Raw genomic sequence first — 23,366 nt, forward strand, 5'->3', positions numbered from 1 at the left:
CGAACGTGATCAAATAGTATTTTATGTACTTTTGTTCTAAATAATATCGGAATTTTCGCTTTAATTTTAAAATCTAATATTTTTAATAAAAAATAATATTATTATTTTCTTTAATTTACGGAACTAAACGCGACGCCATTTTGTTTCGCTTAATTTTATTTCCGGATCATTCGTCAGCTGCAGGAATCATTTTGACTTTAGTATCTTTTTATAATCGTGCCAGAGCTCGTCTGCAGGTGAGTTCTTCTCTGTGGGATATCTTCTTATGTCCTGTTTTTGATTTTATTTATTTAAATTCCACACCGAAGACATACAAGTTAAATTCCTCTAGTCGGTCATTTGTTTAAAAATCGTGAGATGTGAACACCTGTGTGTACAGCTACCTCAGAAAATATTTATTATCGTACTTAATTTACTTTAAATACACGAACACTCTCTAAACATTGCTTTTTTAAAGACACTGCATTTAGATAAAATCAACGCCATTTTTGTTACATGATACTTTCCCTCCATTTTCACTTCCGTGTTCTGCAGCCGCTCCCGGAAATATCAACAAGATTAAATGAACCAGTAAATTGTTTTGATGAGTCTCTTAGTCGGGGAACTCTCACGAATAAGTGTCATGGTAACATGTTATCTTTACACGATCACGTTCACCACGACCTGTCAATTTAATCCCATTTCTTCCTGTGGCAGCGAATAAATTAAATTAATTTTAAAATATCACTATTATTGTCGCCATAATAAAAAAATAAAAAAAAACTTATTTTGTTCAAATTTCGTAATTTTGCTATTTGTTTACTGTTGAAAATCAATCTATTTTTTTATTCGTTTTTTGCGCATTATCGGTCATTATTTAACATATTTTTAATTTATTTGTACATGAATATGATACTATTAATCTATTAAGTTATTCATTGTGCATTTCAAAAATAAATGAACATATAATAATATTAAATAGCTACATATTTGATTATATTGAATATTCCTGTGGCGTGTTAAGGATGATTTCTCAAAATGTATTAACACGATCATCGAAAAAAAACCTCCAGCTTAAATTACTATTGTTATTTTTTTTAATGTGGTCAATCGAAATATTTCTTTGTTAAAACATTTTGAGTGATAATATTAGTCACGTAAAAATAAAGAATCCGTTTACATATTTCATAAAGTAATGGTTAATATGAAGCCAGTGTTTCCCGCGCTGCACCATCGTGATCCTGCTTCTCTCTCCCGCCGTAGAGAAAAATCTCCGCGTTGTTTTCGGATTCAAATGAGTTCATAATTGTCTTTATTACTTTCATTATTTCGTTGATTCGTCCAATAACACGTCGGTAATGGAAGTAACGAAGTGTCTGGGAGCAGCTAATGCTGTTAACTCACTTTGTGTAATCAGGTAAAACCCAGTTCTTTCTTCAGGTCGAGTTCAAGTCTCCTTCTCTCACTGTGACCCAAAAACACAAAGTGGAATTCAATTTCGGCAAAAAATGACGCCCACCAGTGAGGCCCGGTCTCTGTGTGACGATTTACACTGAGATGATGATGTCTTTTTTTTTAAACCACGAGTTTAATGTCAAGTATAGAGCTTAATGTTCCCTAAACAAATCAATAGTTGCTGTTTTTTCTGCTTTTATCTGAACACGTTTTTACTAGTGATTTTAAATATGTATTAAATGTTATTTCACAAAAAATATTCTAATTCTAAATTGTATTAATAATTTCTAATATTAACCTTTTTTTTAAATAAAAATACACTATTTTATTTATGTGTGTAATATTTATTGTATTTATATATTTATTTTATTGTATTTATTACTAGTGATTTTAAATATTATTTCACAAAAAATATTCTAATTCTAAATTGTATTAATAATTACTAATATTAACCTTTTTTTAAATAAAAATATACTATTTTGTTTATGTGTGTAATATTTATTGTATTTATATATTTTTTATTGTATTTATTGTATGTATAATACATACATATATACATTAAATGTTATCAACTGTATCAACAACGAACGAAAAATATTCATTTTATTGATCATTTCTTCACACATTTCTCTCTCATAAGAAAACTATCTAGTACATTCATAAAAAGAGAAAATTATTTTCAATTACCACAAAATAAGTTAAAAAAAATAAAATTGCAGCTATTTTAGATCTTTTTCTTTTTTTTCCGCGGTAGATCGATACGACACGTTAAAGTAATTTATTTCTGAGGAGCCACAAAAGGAGTGGAGATCTGGGTCTTTTTTAAACAACCTTTTCAAGCCTCTTTTCTCTCCTCGCATCACATCAATTATTTGTGCGGCACAATGGTGACGTGCAGCAGTGTGTTTCCGTCTTTTCTTCCCTGCCAACATTGTCTCCTCTTAGAAAAAAAAGAGCAGCTCCCCTCTTATGTAAATGTTTTCTTTTTGGATTATTTTGCACACACGAGCTGGGAGTCTAAAAGTTGTAGCAAATGGTTAATTTGATTATTGGGAGCCAAAGAGCCAACTGGTGCGGCGCGTCCCTCCACGCGTCTGGCAGCAGAAAAGCCACCAAGTCGGGAATAATCGAATCAAGCACCAGTCTTTTCTCATATTTCCAGCGAGCAAACACAATTAAAGGCCCTTTTCTTTCGCTCCTTTATGCTGCTGCTCTTTGCTCCTCACATCCACCTGCCAGCACGTCTTGTACTTGCTCTGAGAATTTAACTTTATTCTGCTTCATCTCAACACCAGTCACCATGCAAACGCGTCGCCTGATGATGAACGGCCGACTCCGGTGCATTCGTGGATGGAGGGATTTCGTAGTCCCTCGCTCTATTCATCGATACATCCATCCATCTTTTCATGTCAATAGAGAGCGATACGGCCGGATGGATATCCGTCATCTAACGTGTCATATTCTGAGAACTCTCTTTCGGTAAAACATCCATCCATCCTCTCCTTTTCATGTACATTTTCAAACTTCATATCTGTCTATCCTAAATCTGTGCCATCAGTCTTCCTGCATATCCATATTCCGTACCTTTCTGAGAAGTTGTAAGGATGGATGGTTGTGCCTTTTTACATTTATTCTCTCATCTATTTTACATCTTCGATCTGCTGCTGCTGACTAGTAACTGCATGGAGACTCAAGTAAATGTGCTTTCATGGGATATTCTGGTGACCACAATTGTCATTGTTTATTTAACACTGTGGAAGAAATGGCTCGTTGCAATTGCTGTTTTTGCTGTGGTTGAGACTCGCAAGAGTGGTGCAAGTTCAAATCCTGAACAGGATTTCATTTTTTATTTTCGCAAGGGCCCCAAATATTACTTAAATGGTCGATTGTTTTTTACAGAACCATGTGAAATTGGCTCCTGATTGAATGCTTTTCTATTTCTATATGCATTTGTTCTTTCATATTTACTTCTATATGATCGCATTCCTTTATGTCTATTAGTCATTTAAAGTGTTGCGATTGTTGTTCTTCAATCCCTCCGGCAAGGGATCAATATTTTGATGAGGAACATTGATGGATATACAGACTAAAAAAGGTTATTTTAAGGGTTGATATTAGATAGGATGGGAGGGACGTCACGAGTGTAGCTGCTCTCATACTTATTTTTCTGTACATTTCTTTGGAGCAATGACGGATGGATGGATGAAACTGTAAGATGGAGGTCTGATGCAATGCATTCTGGTAGTGCAAGGCTAGGATGGGATGGACATCGATATACTGATATATGAAGGTTGGATGAAGGAACATGGGTAGATGGATGAATGTATATTGAATGTTGAAGTCAAGGGATGTAAGACGCAGAAGAAACGGTTGGATGGCTGAATGAAGAAAAAAGGGATGGATGGCAGGGAAGTGAAGAGATATAGGTGGATGAATAGAAAACTTAATATCACAGAGTTCAAAAGGTTTAAATAGGTGAATATGGAGGTGAGAGAAATAAACAAAAAGTGATCTATAAATGGGTGAATGAATTATTACTGGATGGATGGATCATAGCGAAGAAAGAGTAATGATGTCAGGATAAGATTTACAGACCTAAAACTGCTGTTGTGTCAAGTTTAGTGCTCTTTAATGTGTAATCATGGCGGCACTAATGGGACTCGAACCTGTGACTCAGGTTCCATAAATCAGCCACGTAGACTCGAGCGAGACCCCGGGTCCAGGCAGCAAGTGTCGGTCAATAGCGGGACCACCTCTCCGTTTAAGGGGAGCATGGTTGCTGAGCGCTGGAGGAATGTTGCCGGACAGACGGGACAATGGCCCGGGACAAATGTCATTGTGCGTGGATGGATTGGATGGATCCAGTGACCCCCCCCCCCTCTCCTTCCCGGCCCAAAAGAAGAGAGGACAAGATGTTTATATAAAGATGGAGAGGAGGGGCGGCGGGGCGGACCCGCTGTCACCGATGACCAGGACATCTCCATCCTGCTCTGATCAGCAGCTCCATTAACAAGCATGCGAGTGTGACGGCTCAATCCGAGGAGGCCGGCCCGACACGCCCTCTACCAGAACTCTGCTGAGGCAAAGATCCGAAACCACAGATCTGGACCGTGTCATAGGGTCTGATATGGGGTCAGTGTTCTGGAAATAAACTCACGTTAGCCAGTGTCCAGATGGAAGTTGACATCTGGAGAAGATGCTGATTCAATTAGAGTGGACAGACACACACACACACACACACACACACACACACACACACACACGCACACGCACACAACAGATTTTTGTTTCGTCAGAGTAAAACAGCTAAAGTTAATGCACTACACTGTGTGTGTTCATGTGTCAAAGTTGGCAGTGGAATTGGTTGTTGATTAGAGTTGTGTTTTGACAAGAATCTGGCGATATAATATGTGTGACTGTAACATATACTGCAATACTGTTGGAACAACAATATTTTGTAAGAAACAACACTTTTTCTGGTTTTTACAACAAGGAAATGAGCATATATTTTCTATAATCAAATGTAAAGGGTTTATCCAAATATTAACTTAAAATGTAAACTTATATTATCAACAGTCTCAAACAACCTGGAGCAACATCCAGTATCTGTCATTGTGTATTTTTTTTAACTTTAAACTACGTTTTAAAGCCAAAATAAGTCCAAACATCAGTTTTTAAAGCTGCTCGAACCTCATGTGTGTCCTTTCTTCTTCAGGCTGCAATATCGCCAGTTTTGTTTTTACTTTGGCGCGGAGGAATCAAAGAATGTTGCCAACTAGTTGTCAGAGGTTTAATTGCACCGCACAAATGAAGAAAATGGCGTGAATATTTGACTGTTAATTGTAAAATGAGACATTGAATGATTGTCTTTTAAACACACACTATTAAAATATATACCATAAAATAACTATGAAATCAAATAAAATGTCATTTCAAAGGTTAGATATATATACTGTACATATATATATATATTTTGTTTGTTTTTTAAACAATACAGGTATTTTGAATATCGATACAGTATCTGGAATTAAAATATCGTGATATATTGTTATTTTCTTACACCCCTAGTATTGATTGAACATTTTCAATAGCAGTACTAACACCGATACCTTCACTTTAATACCATTTCCTGAACGTGACCTTTTTCTAATTTTATCAGATCAATTCCAGAAAAAAATAAAATAATAATTTCCAGTACAAAAGAACACTTGCCAACAAATGAAAAAAATCAATGTAATTTTAACTGCCACTGTTCAGAAACTCAACACAATGTGGAGTTTTGATCACGTGTGAGTTTTGGCAACTTGTGTCATAAAATAGTCGTTCATCCAGGTGATCATCAAAATCTTAAACATTCCTCTTGTTATCTTCTTCACACTTCTTTCCATCTCTGTCACACAATCATCTACGACTTGTTTTGCCATCCTCTTTTATGCTACAGCTTTTCACTCCATCCATCATCCATCCACCCCCTATTCATTTTAGACAATCCTCTCTTTTACAAATATACTTTCCCCCCTATTTGCATTTATTTTCTACCGCTTATTCCCTTAGCAGTATCCCAGCTACCTGGGGTGAGAGCCAGGGGATATTCCTGAACCAGTCGCCAGCCTGTCGTAGGGACACAATGTTCAATGTTTAATGGACCTCTGTATGAAACATACCTGCTCAAGATGGACTCAAACCTTTAACCTACTGCTAAGCACTGACTCCAGGTCAGCACACTTCTTATCTGCTTTACCTCCCTCTATTCCATTGTATGTCCATCCTTCTGTCCTTTCATGCATCTGAATAATGATCTCCCCATCATCATCGATTTATGTCCCGGCCTTCATCTCTAATCCTTAATCTTCATTTTTGAGGACTGATAGTTGCGTATAAAGGCAGCGTCTCTCTCATCAACCACTTCCTCTCCTCCTCCAGATGCTGCAGCTCCGTCCAAACTCAGGTCTTTATCTGCGTCTCTGAGTGACCAACAGACCTTCAGCACTGGATTAACATAGAAATCTTATTCCAGGGGATGAGATTAGGAAACATATTACCCTGAGACGCGGCCTTGGCATCGGCGGAGAGCCGGGGCCGGAGGAATCAATTACTAAATTACTCCAACCTCTAAGTCGACATTAACGCAGAGAAATGCCATCGACCGGCGTCCAAATGAGATTTTCGCAAAGATGTGATCATTAAATCTCTTGCCAGCGTTCAAGAATTTGATTCATAAAAATCGGCCGAAATGAGATGGAATTAAATTCTTATCGGAGCTCTTGTCATCGTTTCATCCCCGCCGCTCTTTAACGGAGCTCGATGGTCCTTCATGAGATTCCGCCTGTAAATAAAGTTGTAATTGAATCCGGCGCACATTGTTTGCTTGTTATTCATTTAAGGCCGGCCGCGCGTGCGCACCGGCGCTCCTCGTGGCTCTTAAACCAACAAGAGTTTCCAGAACGACTGAAAATGTCGACGACTCCTGCGTTTTACCCCCCAGTGAGGTCACCCCCCCCACCCCCCCAACTCTTCTGCATCAGCAATTGAGGATTATTAGTCTCAGCCTCATAAATCAGCTGCCTGACCCGTTATTATTGTTGAATGAATGGGGAAGTGAGGGTCAGTGTCATTAACTCTCCCCCTCCTTTACCCCTATAACACCCGCCCCCCCCCAACGGGCCCCCTGAAGGCATTTGGCCCTCTATACAAGGACCTGCTGGCTAATAATGCCGTGTGTTGGGCCCTAAAAGCTTAATCACACATGCATTAAGCGGCGGACAGCGGCCTTTTGTGCGCACGTAGCTTTACTGGAATGAAGCGATTGATGGTCGTCGGAGCGGCAGGCGACAAGAATGATGGAGCACTTTTTAATGCTGACGGAGGGGGGTCCCGGGTGGAGGCGGCGGCGGGAGCAATTACAGTAGCGCCGCGTCTTTAGATCCATCAAGTTCACTGTGACTCCATTGATTGTTCTATTATTAACATTATGACCACCCCCCCCCCTTATACAATATTATCAATGCATACATGTAAACACCTGCAGCTCGGTGCAGCTGATCATTCGTCACCCACCCGCCCGCCCACCCCCATGTCTAATATCATATTTGATATTAACTCATCTGCATAGACCGTCGGAGAAACAAAGGATGGACGAAGAAAGAAAAAAAAGATGTGAGCAGGGATTGGAAAGTGATATATGTGGTCATTTAATAAATGGATGGATGGGCCTATAAATACCGGTTGTATTGATTAACAAATTGATCATTGAATGGATAAATAGATAGGTTAAAATAGAATAAATCTATAAATAGATTAATATAGACAAGATTAATATTAAATTGGTGAACTCATTGATAATCCTATAAATAGATGAAAGTACAGTTAAACAAGTGGATGCACTTTCGGTTGAAGGAAGTGAAAATCAATTAAACCGTGGCTAATAAACGAGTGAATTCATTAGTGCTGTTACGTCCAGGGTGAACTATATAGGTGATGGATGGATGGATTAAGGGGAACACGGACCCGGGCTAACAAGTCGTCGACAACATATAAATGAGACTTGATCATCGTCCCCCATATTCTGTGCAGCTTCCTCGTCTTCACAACCATCATCTTCATCATCGTCGCTCTCACTTTGTTTACCGTCATCATCTTCATCATCATTCCTCTCAGGAAGTCCTCTCTCTCTCTCTCTCTCTCTCGCTCTTTCCATCCCTCTTTTCTCGTCCTGCGCTCACGGTATCGACAGCGGAAAGTGATTGATGTTGCCATGACGACGCAGCAACGGCAGGCCTCGTTGATCAATCAAGACTAATTCGATTGGATGAATCTTTACAGAGAGGCCAGATGGAGCCATCAGAGTCCGTCCTCCCGACTCACTTCCTGTTCCCAGAAGGCCTTTCTGCTGCTCTGAAGGATTGACGCTGCAGGAGAGGGATGTGACCCCATCACACGCCGCCACTACTGGTAAATACGTCTGCAGCAGGAAGCTTTGAGAAGTTTTTTTACTGCCGTTTCACTTTAAAGTTTGTTTTGTGAAGAACGACAACATAAAGAAAAGAGTTTGAAAGGATGGAAAAGTGAGAGACAAATGGAAGAAGAAGGTGATGGGTTTTATGTGACGGACAGACAGAAAGAATCAAAGAGAGGAGGCGTGTCACATCATTAATAGAAGTGTGTATTGACAAGAATGTGGTGATGTATCACGTATCACGATACAGGTGCGATGATACAATGTATTGCAATACTCTAGGAAAAAAGATGTAGTCGTAGTGTTGCACAATTACTTGACTCTGGTGTTGCAGTATTTACAGAACAAATGACTCTTGACGAAGTCGTAACTGCTTTCATTGAAACCAAAATATGTCCAAACATTAGCTCTGCATGCTGCGGAACTGTATCCCCTCGTCCTCAGTCATCGCCGGGATCTTGCAGGATGTCTGCATGTTTATTTATCAGTGGAGGATGTAATGACGGCTGCCATCTAGCGACCAAAGTTTAGTTGCATAACAAAAATAAACATTGTTAATGTCTGCATATTAATTGAAAATTAAAAAATATTTATTTTATACACAATGTATTGAAATATAAACAGTAAAAGAATAGGATTAATGTCAAATATGGAGCCCCAGCTTCTTCGGGAGAGAGGCAGGGGACACCAATGAACAGGTCACCAGTCCTATCGCAGGGCACACAAACACATACTACCATTCCCACACACACATTCTTAATTCACAATTACCCCAGTGTTTATGGACTGTGGGAGGAAACCGGAGTGCCCGGAGTAAACCCACGCAAACACAGAAAGAACATAAAAACTACACAGAAAGGCCCCAACCTTGAAGGAGACCTACAATCACGCAAAAACATCTAATGAATTAAATACATTATTTAAAAATCGAAATAATGCTGATAAATATCCTTACAGTATTGTGAAAAAATACATATATTGTGAAATGTATGCGTCAATATTTTCTCACACCCCTAATCATCATCTCAAAACTCACAGAACCAAAGAAGTATAACATGAAAAAGTACTTGTTAAGTCTAACACGCTCCCTTTAAACCCCCCTTTTCGCCTTCCATCCCGTCCTTCGTCCTGCCTCCTCTTCCTCGCTGTGGCAGCTCGACGTGACAAATAGCTGGATCTGCACTTCTCTGCAGTCCAGAACCGAGCTGCTGCTCATCATCACTGGCTGCAAATTTGATCAGAACACACCCAGAATCCCTCGGCTGCCCGATGATGAATAGGCGTATTAGAGAGGATGTTTATGCATCAGCTCGCTGCTCGCCAGCACCCCGTACTACGCTCAGACAAATCTCTGCCCAGGGACTCGCGGACCTGAACCGCCATCCAGGAGACTCAGCTTCCAGGAAACTGGGCCAAACAACAAACCCTCAGGAAGTGAAACTTTTTTTTGCCAGACAGATGATCTCACACTTCAAGACAATTAACAACCATTATGACACGTTTAAAATGGCCACAACTAGTACAATCAATCACAACATCCTTTTTGAAGGCAATAAACAAAGATGTTGTATATATTGTAAGGTTAGCAATAGTTTTGTGACCGCAACACAATTAAAACCTCACCAAGTAAAACCACCACAAGACAAAAGCAACAGACAACTTTTTCATCTAAAGAAAAAGTCGCAAAAACAACATAATTAATAAACTTGATTTATTCATTTTCGTCAAAAAAATCAGTTTTTGACCAAAACAATTAATTTTGTCGAGCTAATGAAGCAACTTCTTTAAGCTTATAATTGATGAGCCAAATAATTGTTTTTGTTTAGCCAAATAAGTTGTGTTGCAGAGCTAAAGAAGTTGTGTTGCAGAGCTAAAGAAGTTGTGTAGCAGATCTAAAGAAGTTGCGCTAAAGAAGTTGTGCTGCAGAGCTAAAGAAGTTGTGTTGCAGAGCTAAAGAAGTTGTGTTGTAGATCTAAAGAAGTTGTGTTGCAGAGCTAAAGAAGTTGTGTTGCAGAGCTAAAGAAGTTGTGTTGCAGAGCTAAAGAAGTTGTGCTGCAGATCTAAAGAAGTTGTGTTGCAGAGCTAAAGAAGTTGTGTTGCAGAGCTAAAGAAGTTGTGTTGCAGAGCTAAAGAAGTTGTGTTGCAGATCTAAAGAAGTTGTGTTGCAGAGCTAAAGAAGTTGTGTTGCAGAGCTAAATAAGTTGTGTTGCAGAGCTAAAGAAGTTGTGTTGCAGGGCTAAAGGAGTTGTGTTTCAGAGCTAAAGAAGTTGTGTTGCAGAGCTAAAGAAGTTGTGTTGCAGAGCTAAAGAAGTTGTGTTGCAGATCTAAAGAAGTTGTGTTGCAGAGCTAAAGAAGTTGTGCTGCAGAGCTAAAGAAGTTGTGTTGCAGAGCTAAATAAGTTGTGTTGCAGATCTAAAGAAGTTGTGTTGCAGATCTAAAGAAGTTGTGTTGCAGAGCTAAAGAAGTTGTTCTTTAGAGCTAAATAAGTTGTGTTGCAGAGCTAAAGAAGTTGTGCTGTAGAGCTAAAGAAGTTGTGTTGCAGAGCTAAAGAAGTTGTGTTGCAGAGCTAAAGAAGTTGTGTTGCAGAGCTAAAGAAGTTGTGCTGTAGAGCTAAAGAAGTTGTGCTGCAGAGCTAAAGAAGTTGTGTTGCAGATCTAAAGAAGTTGTGTTGAAGAGCTAAATAAGTTGTGTTGAAGAGCTAAATAAGTTGTGTTGCAGATCTAAAGAAGTTGTGTTGAAGAGCTAAAGAAGTTGTGTTGAAGAGCTAAAGAAGTTGTGTTGCAGATCTAAAGAAGTTGTGTTGAAGAGCTAAAGAAGTTGTGTTACAGAGCTAAAGAAGTTGTGTTGAAGAGCTAAAGAAGTTGTGTTGCAGAGCTAAAGAAGTTTTGTTGCGGATCTAAAGAAGTTGTGTTGAAGAGCTAAAGAAGTTGTGTTGCAGAGCTAAAGAAGTTGTGTTGCAGAGCTAAAGAAGTTGTGCTGTAGAGCTAAAGAAGTTGTGCTGTAGAGCTAAAGAAGTTGTGCTGCAGAGCTAAAGAAGTTGTGTTGCAGATCTAAAGAAGTTGTGTTGAAGAGCTAAAGAAGTTGTGTTGCAGATCTAAAGAAGTTGTGTTGCAGAGCTAAAGAAGTTGTGTTGCAGAGCTAAAGAAGTTGTGTTGCAGAGCTAAAGAAGTTGTGCTGCAGAGCTAAAGAAGTTGTGCTACAGAGCTAAAGAAGTTGTGTTGCAGAGCTAAAGAAGTTGTGCTGCAGAGCTAAAGAAGTTGTGTTGCAGAGCTAAAGAAGTTGTGTTGCAGAGCTAAAGAAGTTGTGCTGCAGAGCTAAAGAAGTTTTGTTGCAGATCTAAAGAATTTGTGTTGAAGAGCTAAATAAGTTGTGTTGCAGAGCTAAAGAAGTTGTGGTGCAGAGCTAAAAAAGTTGTGTTGAAGAGCTAAAGAGCTAAAGAAGTGGTGGTGCAGAGCTAAAAAAGTTGTGGTGCAGAGCTAAAGAAGTTGTGTTGAAGAGCTAAAGAAGTTGTGTTGAAGAGCTAAAGAAGGTGTGTTGCAGAGCTAAAGAAGTTGTGTTGCAGAGCTAAAGAAGTGTTGCTGCAGAGCTAAAGAAGTTGTGTTGCAGAGCTAAAGAAGTTGCGCTTCAGAGCTAACGAAGTGGTGAAGATAAATAAGTTGTGTTTATGAGCGAAAGAATTTCGACAGACAGCGTGGATTTGTCGATGGATGGTCTTCGAACAATGGACCAACTCTCATTGAACGTCGTAGGTGATCCAAGGAAAGCTAAGCAACATAGAGCAGGTAATGTTATGAAGGACTCGTCATTTCCTCTCCTTCGATGTAGCAGATGTTGTCATTTGTCAAAGTGATGTTAGTCACTGTGGGCTACATTCCTTCAGACAACAATATCTCTTTGGTTTGCTGATCATGTTTGTTTATTTGTGATCGATGGTCGACTGGGACGGTCATAAATTACTTTTTAATGGACAGACCACCGTTAGATGAAATAACGGGTGTCATCTTGAACAATCAAGGCGGGTCAGAACCAGGACCAGTGAAGAAAACAATCAAAACATTGGTATCAATAAAGGTGATGGATCTCGTTCCTCAGCTCTAATCAATATCTCCGTAAATACTGGCTCAGATAGTCGGTGGATCCGGCAGTGGGGCTGAGCTGTTCATAAAGCTGTTACAAGTATTGTCGAGCAACCCGCCTCGACCCGGGCCCAGCTCCAGATTGAAGCCGCAGAATGAAAACCAATCGCCGGCGGCGGGTTTAGAGTAACAGCGAGAAGACGGAGCGAGCCATAAGAGCAGCAATAACGCTAATGTGATCAAAGGAATGGAGGTGGGATGAGAGCCGTTCTCCTGGATTCTGGGTCTGCAGACCCGGCTGAGGTGACAGCATGATGAAGTTTCTATTGGATTTGCCGAGAGTGGAAGCAAAGTGGCCCCGGAACCGCCCGCAGATCACGTGTCGGCCGCCAAATTGAAAGAGAATATTTGTTCATGAGTGGAATTACCGCGGAGGATTCATCCAGACGGAGGAGTCGACGAATCACAGACTCACTTAGTTTAGCTTCTTCACGAGTCTGAACGTCAAAGTTAAAGTTTGACTCATTGACTAAAACACAACAGTGTAACTTCAGGAAGATAGTTCAGGAGTTTTGTGAGGAGACTCTTAAACTTAAATAATATTTCACATGCCTGAAGCGTTTGAGTTTAAAGAATTGTTGACAAAATGTGATTAATGAAATATTATTGGTTGAAAGCGTCAGGGTTTAGCATCACGAGCAAAGACATGCTAGTGATGTGATGCGGGCGGAACCAAGGATGATGCAATGAGAGGAAATCATGACCTCATAGAGGAGATCCCATGATCCTCTCTGTGTCTGAGTCTCTCCATCATTTGAACGTAAACATTCCCACCATGATGTTGCTGATCCACATGGAGCTTTCAACATTTATATTGTGTCAAAATATATATAATATTTATTATAGGTGCATAAATATTGTTTTTATTTTGTTTAGAACATGCAGACAAATATAATTTTTTTTAAATAATGTAGAAAAAAATGACAAAATAAAATAAAGAACTTCAATTATTTGAACATTAAATTATGGATTTAAAAAAAACAAAACAAATGTAACAAATTTGTATTAACGCACATGTGTGATGAATAATTTGTACATTTATTTGTAGAATCTGTGAAATAAAAATAAAAAAATAAATAAAATAAGGTTTAAACATTTAACCTTAAAACATAGGAACCGTAATATCAAAAACATGAGGATTAAAATGAGAAAACGTAACATGGAAATAACATGTGATAAATTTTAATTAAAAATGAGTAATTCTACAAAAATGTCAAATTATAGCAATACTAAAAAAAACTGTAGTACTACAGAGTCAAATTAAAATTTCAAAGAGCTTGAAACATTTGCAATTTATAATATGGATCAAAAAAACCTAATATCATACACAACAAGGGAAAATATGAAATCATGATCCCTGTGAAAACTTATTTTTTTACTTCCACTGCACGATAAATGATTAAATCGTTTTTGAAGTTTTAATAGTTTTTCTGTAAAATATCATCAATGATCGAATCATTTTTTAAGTTTTACTTGTTTATTTGTTAAATATCATCAATGACTGAATATTTTTTTAAGTTTTAATAGTTTTTAAAATATCATCAATAATTTAATCATTCTTGAAGTTTTAATTGTTTATCTGTAAAATATAATCAATAATTTAATATTTTTTTTAAAGTTGTAATTGTTTATCTGTAAAATATCATCAATAATTTAATCATTTTAGAAGTTTTAATAGTTTTTTTTTAAATATCATCAATGATTGAATCATTTTTGAAGTTTTACTTGTTTATTTGTTAAATATAATCAATGATTGAATCATTTTTGAAGTTTTACTTGTTTATTTGTTAAATATAATCAATGATTGAATCATTTTTGAAGTATTAATTTTTTTTTTTAAATATCATCAATGATTTAATAATTTTTGAGGTTTTAATTGTTTTTCTGTAAAATATCATCAATGATTGAATCTTTTTTTAAGTTTTAATTGTTTTTAAAATATCATCAATAACTGAATCATTTTTTACATTTTTTATTGTCTGTAAAATATAATCAATAATTGAATATTTTTTTAAGTTTTAATAGTCAGTAAAATATAATCTAAATTACTCCAGTAAATATCGTTTTCCAAAAGCTTCTCAACTCCCACCGGCGACCTCTGACCCCCCACAACAACAACCGGGGCCTCGTTTGTTTACTCCGCAGCAATCACAAGATGGCCACCCGCTCGCCGCCCGCCCTCCCGCCCGCCCCGGCTGGCAGGTTTGCCTCTGAACGGCGGGGGAAGCGCTCGGGCCACGTGGAGCAGATTGATGTCATTGTCTCGGCACACTGACCTTTGCTGTAAGACCCGCGGCAGACATCACAAACTCTCACATCAATTTAGCCCAATTGGATGTGGCATGTCTCTGCTAACTCGATTTGTGGAGAAATGCACCTGTCTCTGCCTTCCCTCCCTATAGATCCACCCAGGGGAGGAGGTGGGAGGAGGTGGGAGGAGGCGGGTGAGTCGAGGGGTGTGCTGCCCCCCCCCCCCCACACACTCACCCTCCACTGCTGCTCACTTTCATGCATATAAACACCAACTTCTCTCTCTCCTCTTCCTCCTTCTCCCTCCGATCTCCTCCCTCCGTCATACTTTGCAGATGTAGCATCTCTGCAACAACAACACACACACACTCTCTCTCCGAATGTGTGTGTGTTTGCTCGCCGAGGTCTGGGCCAACGTCTGGGAGGAGCAGAAGGAGAACCATTAGCCGGCCAGTAATCGCATTACAGCGATGTTAAAGGGGGATGTGAATTTAAACAGCCAGCCGAGAGGAAGAGGAGAAGTTGGAGGTGTTATTAAGGTTGTTCATTACTCATATGCAGCCAGTCAGTGTGTGTGTGTGTGTGTGTGTGTGTGTGTGTGTGTGTGTGTGTGTGTGGGTGTGGGTGTGTGTGTGTGGGGGGGTGTGTGCACGTGTGTGTTACAGTACAAGGTCACTCTTGTTGTTTATCTTCCTTCAAGTTTTTATTCACCCACTGTGTGTGTGTGTTTTTGTTTTGTTCTTACGTTCTCTATGTGTGTGTGTGTTTGTGTGTGCAAGTGTGTGTGTGTGTGTGTGTGTGCATGCGTGTGTTACAGTACAAGGTCACTCTTGTTGTTTATCTTCCTTCAAGTTTTTATTCACCCACTGTGTGTGTGTGTTTTTGTTTTGTTCTTACGTTCTCCATGCGTCCGTGTGTGTGTGTGTTTACGACACACAAGGTCACTTTTTTTGTGTGTGTAGGAGTTGTTTGTCTTGTGTTTATTTAACTAGAACACACACTATTGTGTTGATGTATTTGGGATTTTACGTCTCAATTTGACAATATTTGAAGGAATTATATGTTTAAAGTTGTGTCGGGTCAAACGTTTGTGTTGAGTGTTCTACACAAGTATTTGTATTTGTACAAGGTTCAGTAGAACAATGTGTACAGAGTTGTGTGTATCGTTGTGTGTCTGACGATGTTGCACCAAAGTAAACAAAAAAAAATAAGGTTACTGGTTCAAATCCCAGTGTGGCAACCGCTGAGTTACTGTGAAGTCTTTTGTGTTGTGTTTAGCAGGAGGCCGTGCATATTTTTGTCGTGTGCGCATTGGAGAATGTGTGTGTGTGTGTGTGTGTGTGTGAGTATACGTGTGTGTGTGTTTATGCAGAGCCAGCAGCTGTCACAGATGACTAATACGTGTTGGGATCTGAGCATTAGGTAATGAGCATCTTGCTGTGAGGTGAAACACAAGTCCTCCATCACTGATGGTGTTTACTTGTAGCATCTCACACACACACACACACACACACGTAAACACACACAAACTCCTAATTACAGTTGAGATTAAAATGAAATAATAATCACGATGAGGGAAATCAATCTTTGCCGGTGTTTAAGGTCCTGACGAGCCTCCGGGGTTCAGGAAGTGACCCGGACACACACATGGACGGAGGCTTTCTCTGCGGTGATTTAGTTTCTGACCGTCTCAGCAGCCACACATGTGAGTCCACTGTGGATCCTTTATTGGTGTTCTGGTTGACCACTGGAACTCAGAACTCCTTTGCTAAATTCTGGTGGACCTCCTGCATTCCTCTAATAGTCCTCAGGTGGAGCTCTAATGGTCCACTGGTGGTCCTTGAATGGTACATTTCTGTTGTTCATCTGGTGGACCTCTTGTAGTACCCTGATGGTCTTCTGGTGATCCTTTGGTACATTTCTGGTGATCCTCCAGGTGGACTTCTTGGGGTTTACTGAAGGTCTTCTGGTGACCCTCCAGGTGGACTTGTTGTAGTTCCCCGATGGTCTTTTGGTGATCCTCTGGTACATTTCTGATGATCCTCTAGTACATTTCTGGTTATCCTCCAGGTGGACCTCTTGTGGTTCCCTGATGATCTTCTGGTGATCCTCTAGAACATTTCTGGTGATCCTCCAGGTGGACCTCTTTTGGTTTACCGATGGTCTTCTGGTGATCCTCCAGCTGGCCCTTTTGTGGTTCCCTGATGTTCTTCTGGTGATCCTCTAGAAAATTTCTGTTGATCCTCCAGGTGGACCTCTTTTGGTTTACCGATGGTCTTCTGGTGATCCTCCTAGTGGACTTCTTGTGGTTCCCTGGTGGTCTTCTGGTATCCTCCAGGTAGACTTCTTGTGGTTTACTGATGGTCTTCTGGTGATCCTCCAGGTGGACCTCTTGTGGTTTACTGATGGTCTTCTGGTAATCCTCAAGGTGGACTTCTTGTGGTTTACTGATGGTCTTCTGGTGATCCTCCAGGTGGACTTCTTGTGGTTTACTGATGGTCTTCTGGTGATGCTCCAGGTGGACTTCTTGTGGTTTACTGATGGTCTTCTGGTGATCCTCCAGGTGGACATCTTGTGGTTCCCTTGTGGTCTTCTGGTGATCATCCTCGAATAAGTCGTTCTGAGCCAAAAATCCTATTTTTCTCCTGGAGGTAATCGTCCATGACAGTCATCTGGACCAGTTTATGAAAGTAAATTAAAATTTCAAGTTGAAACCATGAAGCAGTCCGGGGGACATTTAATTCTTATGACTGCTCAGTGCAGCATCTGGACATCAGAGGTATCGACAGGCGACTCAATAGCACGGCAAGGTAAAGACGAAGCCAACCTTCCGATTAACTTAACATTGACCGATCTCCACGACAACCGGTGAGAATCGCCGCTCAAAAATGACACAAATGTCAGAGCCTCGTCCGGAGATCAGCTGGAGCGTCGCTAGGCAACCGTGTGGTTCTGATTGACCGCTGGAGTAATCTTGTTCTCCAAATCTGTTGACGGCCACCAATAAAATAGACTTTGTATATATAAATATAGATATAGAAAGTGTGAAGTTATCTTGGGGTACGGCAACAGTAACTGCTCTAGTGGCTACATTTGAAAGAAAATATGTTTATAGGTTTTCATTTGTTGTTGAGGACCTTTTTAAAATATTATGAATTGATATCTCTTTAGATAGTACTGTATGGTATCTTTAAGCTTGGATTACAGAAATAACATTACTTTAAAAAATATATATATTTATGTCAATGATGTACAAACTATAATCATACGTTACATTTAATTAATAAATAAAATAATGCATTTAGTTTATTATGCCAATTTAAAGTAACAACAATATTAACAAATTAAGACGTTTAAAATGGTTTTAGTAAAACATGACAGATTTAAATTGCAGATATTCATTTAACAGAGCCCTAGAATAATAAAGAAAATTATGAACAAACAAAGATGGGGCCGAATTTATTGAACCTGACCTGAGAGTCTACCCTGGTATAGTGTGATTTTATAAAAGGTTATGAGATTCGAGGAGAAGATGTGGTGACTTTAATTATGGTCTGTTTGTTCCTGCACTAGCTCGCCATCTGGTTCCAGGCACTTAATAAAAAAAGCAACCTGCAAAAAAAGCCGTTATAGTTATATATCTTTTTTAACTTGATGAAAATGTTTATCCGACTTAAAGTTTTTATATTAGTTACACTGCACAGTTAATGCAAGTTATAACCAATTTTCATATACTTAAAAGTATGTTCTATAGCAAGCATAGGATTCTAGGCCAATTAACATAAGACTATAATACAAATACTAATCTTGAAACAAATATTTAGATATAATTAAGTTGTTGCAAGACTTTTTTTCAATATCTTCATTCTTTTATGTAAAAAAATCAAAATATATTTCTTTACTATTACTAAAAGTTGTTTGTTTGGAGCTAATGTATCCACCGCACCTAGTACTCAGCACACATAAACACGCATACACACACAAAAGTTGAGGGTTTTTTTCACTGTGGGTGTATATTTTTAAATATTAATCCAGGTGGTGGGATATGGCTGTTAAATAGAATCTGAAATTTTATGTGTTTTCATTTAAAAAAAAGGCAGTTTGTGTTGAGTTGAAGTAAGTAAGTAAAGTAAGTAATTTGTATTTGTATAGCGCTTTTCCAGACCAGGGTCACAAAGCGCTTAAATAATCAAAATAATATTCAATAAAGTATATACTTAAAAGATCAAGATAAAAACTGATAACACAGCAGGAGTTCCAGAAAATCAATTGTTGTATTGAAGTATATCAATTGTTATTGAAGTGATAATAGTGTTTGTTTTGTTGCTGCGTCCTCTGTGGTTTGACCTCAGCGGCAACTTAAAATATCCTGAATATTATAAAAATACATGAAACTGGGTAAAAAGAACAATAAGAAAGTGTGTATCTAGCCGGACATCAGACGTGCTCACGGGTGATGGTGTCGGGCGCGTGACTCGCTCAAAGAAAGTCTTTGTAACTTCGGCCTCCTCAGAAGTTCTTGTGTGATCCAGTCAACAGAACCCGGTGTGTGCTCCTCTCTTGTTCCCAGCCGAAGGTCCGGTCAGTGACCCGGCTCCACGGAGTGACCCTCCCCGCCTGAATGCTGAGGCATCAGTGCTGCCGAGCCCCCCACCCCCTGACCCTGCTCTGTACCCCATTATAGAGCAGTCAGAAAGCTTTTAGGGGCTCCGGTAACGCTGAAAGATTGATGGCGTAAAACGAGGAAGGGGGAGGGTCCGAGCAGGTGGTTACGAAGAGAATGTCCTGCTTAATGGGCCGCCAGGAGTCTAATTCAATAATTATGAAAAGTGAGTCCAGAGCTGAACGGACGGAGACTCGGGGAGGAGGCGGAGCCAGAGAGACCGCCTCAGCCTCCTCGGCCTCCTCGCCATCCCTGGACTCACAGACAGGTGCGCTGCTGAAGTCAACTTTTGAAAAGAACAATATTTTGTGTGTATATGTATATTAAATGTATGAGTCCAGATATATATATATATATATTTATATATATATATATACAGTATATATACACACATATATATATTTATACAGTATATACACACAACTGTTGAAAAGAACAATATTTTGTGTGTATATGTATATTAAATGTATGAGTCCATATATCTATATATATATATATATATATATATATATATATACACACGAATATAAAAAAATCATACATTTAATATACATATACACACAAAATATTGTTCTTTTCAACAGTTGTGTGTATATATATGTGTATATATATGTGTATATATATATATGTGTGTATATATATGTGTATATATATATGTGTATATATATATATATATTTATATATATACATAAATAGTTTGCACACGTTCCTCTGATCAACTCAGGTCTGCTCATCCTTTAATTGATTACCTTTTATAATCATTATGATCAGGACACTAAAGGTTTTCAGAATCGTTTGGGCTCATTCAAAATAAACATTTAAATAACTATTTTATTGATAATTAATACAATTTATAATGTATATTTTAATGCATAGAAATATATACAAATAAAAAACATTGTTGGAAAATCTATATAAAAAAATATATTTTTAGTTTATTATTTTTATAATAAACTACTAATAATAATATAATATAGATGATTGTTTATTTTTATTTTTACCATAGTATTTGGTTTACAGTTCAACAAAGTGTGTTTCAAATAAAATTCACAATTAACCAGAGAATATTCAAAGCGTTTTTTTTCATTTTTGTGTTGCAATGAAACTTCCGTCCGCAAGATGGCTGCAGTCATGATGTACTCCGCAGCTAAAGGAACAACGAAATCCCGCGTGATCCCAGTGATGACTGAGGACGAGAGGATACAGTCGACTCCAGCTGCTTTAAAAGCTGATATTTAGCCATATTTTGATTTCAAAACAAATGAATTTGTCAAGAGTCATATGGTCTGTAAATGCTGCAACACCAGAGTCAAGTACTCGACAATACTACAAATATATCCTCGTTACTACAGTATAAATCATATGGTTGTGACTTCATCATGATATGTATTGTATCACCAAAGTCTAGCAAATACACCCTCCTAAGGGGGGACATCCCAGCTCCACTCTGCCTGAGGAACATTTCAAATGACCAGCTCAAGTATTGAGACGTTATGCTCTGGATACGGCGTCGGTCGGTGGTTGTGCGGCGGTGACCTCGCCGTGACTGCACGACAGCCGTGCTCCTCGGTGTCACCGCGCTGGAGCTGCTGCATAAAACCCAGATGAATGCGAGTGTTCAGAAGTAGTGCACGTCGTGATGTAATTATCATCTATTGCTTCCTGTAATCTCATCAGAGCTCCTGCAACAACACTGATGCCGCACGTCAGCCTGTTTATTGTTCTCCACTCCGCCGCCCAGCAATTGGATTGAGCGCCGCCCCAGATTCGATTGTTTGCCCTGTCGAATAAACTCAAATCCTATTTTTTGGGCTGGAAATTATCAATACGTCTCCGGGAAAAGTAAGACGACACGGCGCTGAAGTAGACCCTTGGTGGAGGGAGCTCGGCGTCGACCGGGGCGAGGAGGTGTTCGCCGTAATCGCACCCGGAGACTTGAACCTCCGACTAAAACAAGCCGCTGCGATATTAAAAAAAAAATACAAGTCGAAATGATGTTTTAATGGAGACGTCGTGCTTTTATGAGAAGCTTCTACAATCATCTGAGGGAATATTAAAAAGTGCGTTTCTGCTCAGTGCCAAACTTCAGATGGTGTTTCAGGTTGAAATCCAGACAGTCTGAGCTTCAGAAATGCTCTTTATAATCAATTTCAATCCATGACCGACTGAAGTCTTGTGAGTCAGGAAGTGATGAGTCGTCATTCTAGCTTCTCTTCTCCACAGATAACTCTGGCGTAGGGAACACCTGGTGTAGCTGAGCTGCAGTCTCCATCCGAGCCTGGTTTCTGTCGAATGATGGTGAGTAAATAATAGTAAGTAAGTAATTTTTATTTGTATAGCGCTTTTCTAGACCAGGGTCACAAAGCGCTTAAACAATCAAAACAATATTCAATAAAGTATATACTTTACAGATCAAGATAAAACTGATAACACAACAGGAGTTCCAGAAAATCAAGGAAAAGCCTGAACAAATAAAAAATATGTTTCTTGAAGGAGTCAGTAGATCCATCAAGCGCAAAGAGTCTGATATAATACATAATGAATATGTATTTAACATCAGCTTTTAAAGCGTATGTTTGGGCTCATTTTGGCTTTAAAACCGAGTTTAAAGTTAAAAATTAAACGCTGACAGATATATTGCATGTTGCTCCAGGTTTTTAAATTTATATCAACAATGAAGTGTCATTGTTGATATAAATTTAAATTTTTTGTTAATATTTTGAGAAGAACTTTGCTACAAGCACTTTCAATTTTGATTACAGAAATAATTTGCTCATTTCTTTGTTTTAAAAGCCACAAAAAGTGTTGCATCTTTAAAAGAAACAATATAGTGCTGTTACTACGGTATCGCAATATATCGTATCGTCACACATGTATCGTGATACTCATCGTTTCGCCAGATTCTTGCCAATAACACAGCTTGTTGTGAAGAAGTGACCGAAGGCTCCTGTCGGCGAACACAAGGTGTCTCACCGCTGGAAGGGCCTCGAGCCATAAATAAAGTTTACAGCAGCAAAAGCAGTGAGACAATTTCCGCCGTGTAAATGTCCTCCTCACCCTCTATTCTACCTCACCCTCTATCCCCCCCCCTTACCCCCCACCCGGGCAGCAATGGCCCCGCGTTCGTGACAACTTCCATAAATTATTGCGGATTTTCATATTTCAAAATTTCATCTGCATTCATGGGGAAGCGTCAGGGGCCCCGGCGGAGTCGAGCGTCCGGGTTTCGGGTGTGCGTGAGGAGGCAGCGGCCCCCCACAGCAGCGTCGGCTGCCGGGCTCCCAGTGGCCCCAGAGACCCTCGGCTAATTGAATTGCATCCTGTGATTAGATTATCCTTGCGGCAGCTTGCTGCCAATCTGAAGTATGGGTGCCTTCTATCCTACTTAACCCCTCTGCCCCCCGCTGCTGCTGCAGGCTCACACACACACACAAAAACACACATACTGCCCATCAAACTTGGCCGCTTGTGTTATTTTTCTTTGGAATTGTCGGCTCCGGTGAAAGTCGGCCATCTTTCATCACGGCGGCGGGAAGTTAAAGTGCGTTTGATTTGCCGTTGTGTGTGTTTCAGTGTTTATTTATGCCGACGAGACAGTTTACCGCTCGACCAGATTCTCCTCGCTGCAAAAACTGAAACATCTTTTTAGAAGAACCGATCAAAACCGAGCAGCCATGACGGTGACGACCTTCACCGGTCATCGTGTTGGTGAGTTTATATCACTCTTTAATGGGGAATCTTACCAAAAAAAAAACCTGAAGGCACATGACCAGCCACGATGAAGAGTTATGTCCCGAGGAGCCACTCTCTCCGGGTCGATACTCTCCTTCTCCGTCTCCACGTCACCGACATGAAGCTCCTTCCGGAAAAGAAGCCGATGAGAGCTCGGGCGAGGAGGAGGAGGAGGAGGAGGAGGAGGAGGAGGTCG

The 23,366-nt window shown here is 39.4% G+C and overlaps 1 long non-coding RNA gene across 1 annotated transcript; it reads left to right on the forward strand.

The window, feature by feature from the left end:
• Positions 1–168: 168 nt before the first annotated feature.
• On the forward strand, positions 169–23,042 carry LOC148072127 (uncharacterized). The gene is made up of 4 exons (XR_015712867.1): positions 169–236; positions 8,257–8,385; positions 21,662–21,736; positions 23,012–23,042. It is a non-coding gene; the product is annotated as an uncharacterized LOC148072127 (long non-coding RNA).
• The last annotated feature ends 324 nt before the right edge of the window (positions 23,043–23,366 follow it).

This window comes from Callionymus lyra, chromosome 9 (genome assembly GCF_982586985.1).
Source record: "Callionymus lyra chromosome 9, fCalLyr1.hap1.1, whole genome shotgun sequence".
Classification (NCBI taxonomy): Eukaryota; Metazoa; Chordata; class Actinopteri; order Syngnathiformes; family Callionymidae; genus Callionymus; species Callionymus lyra.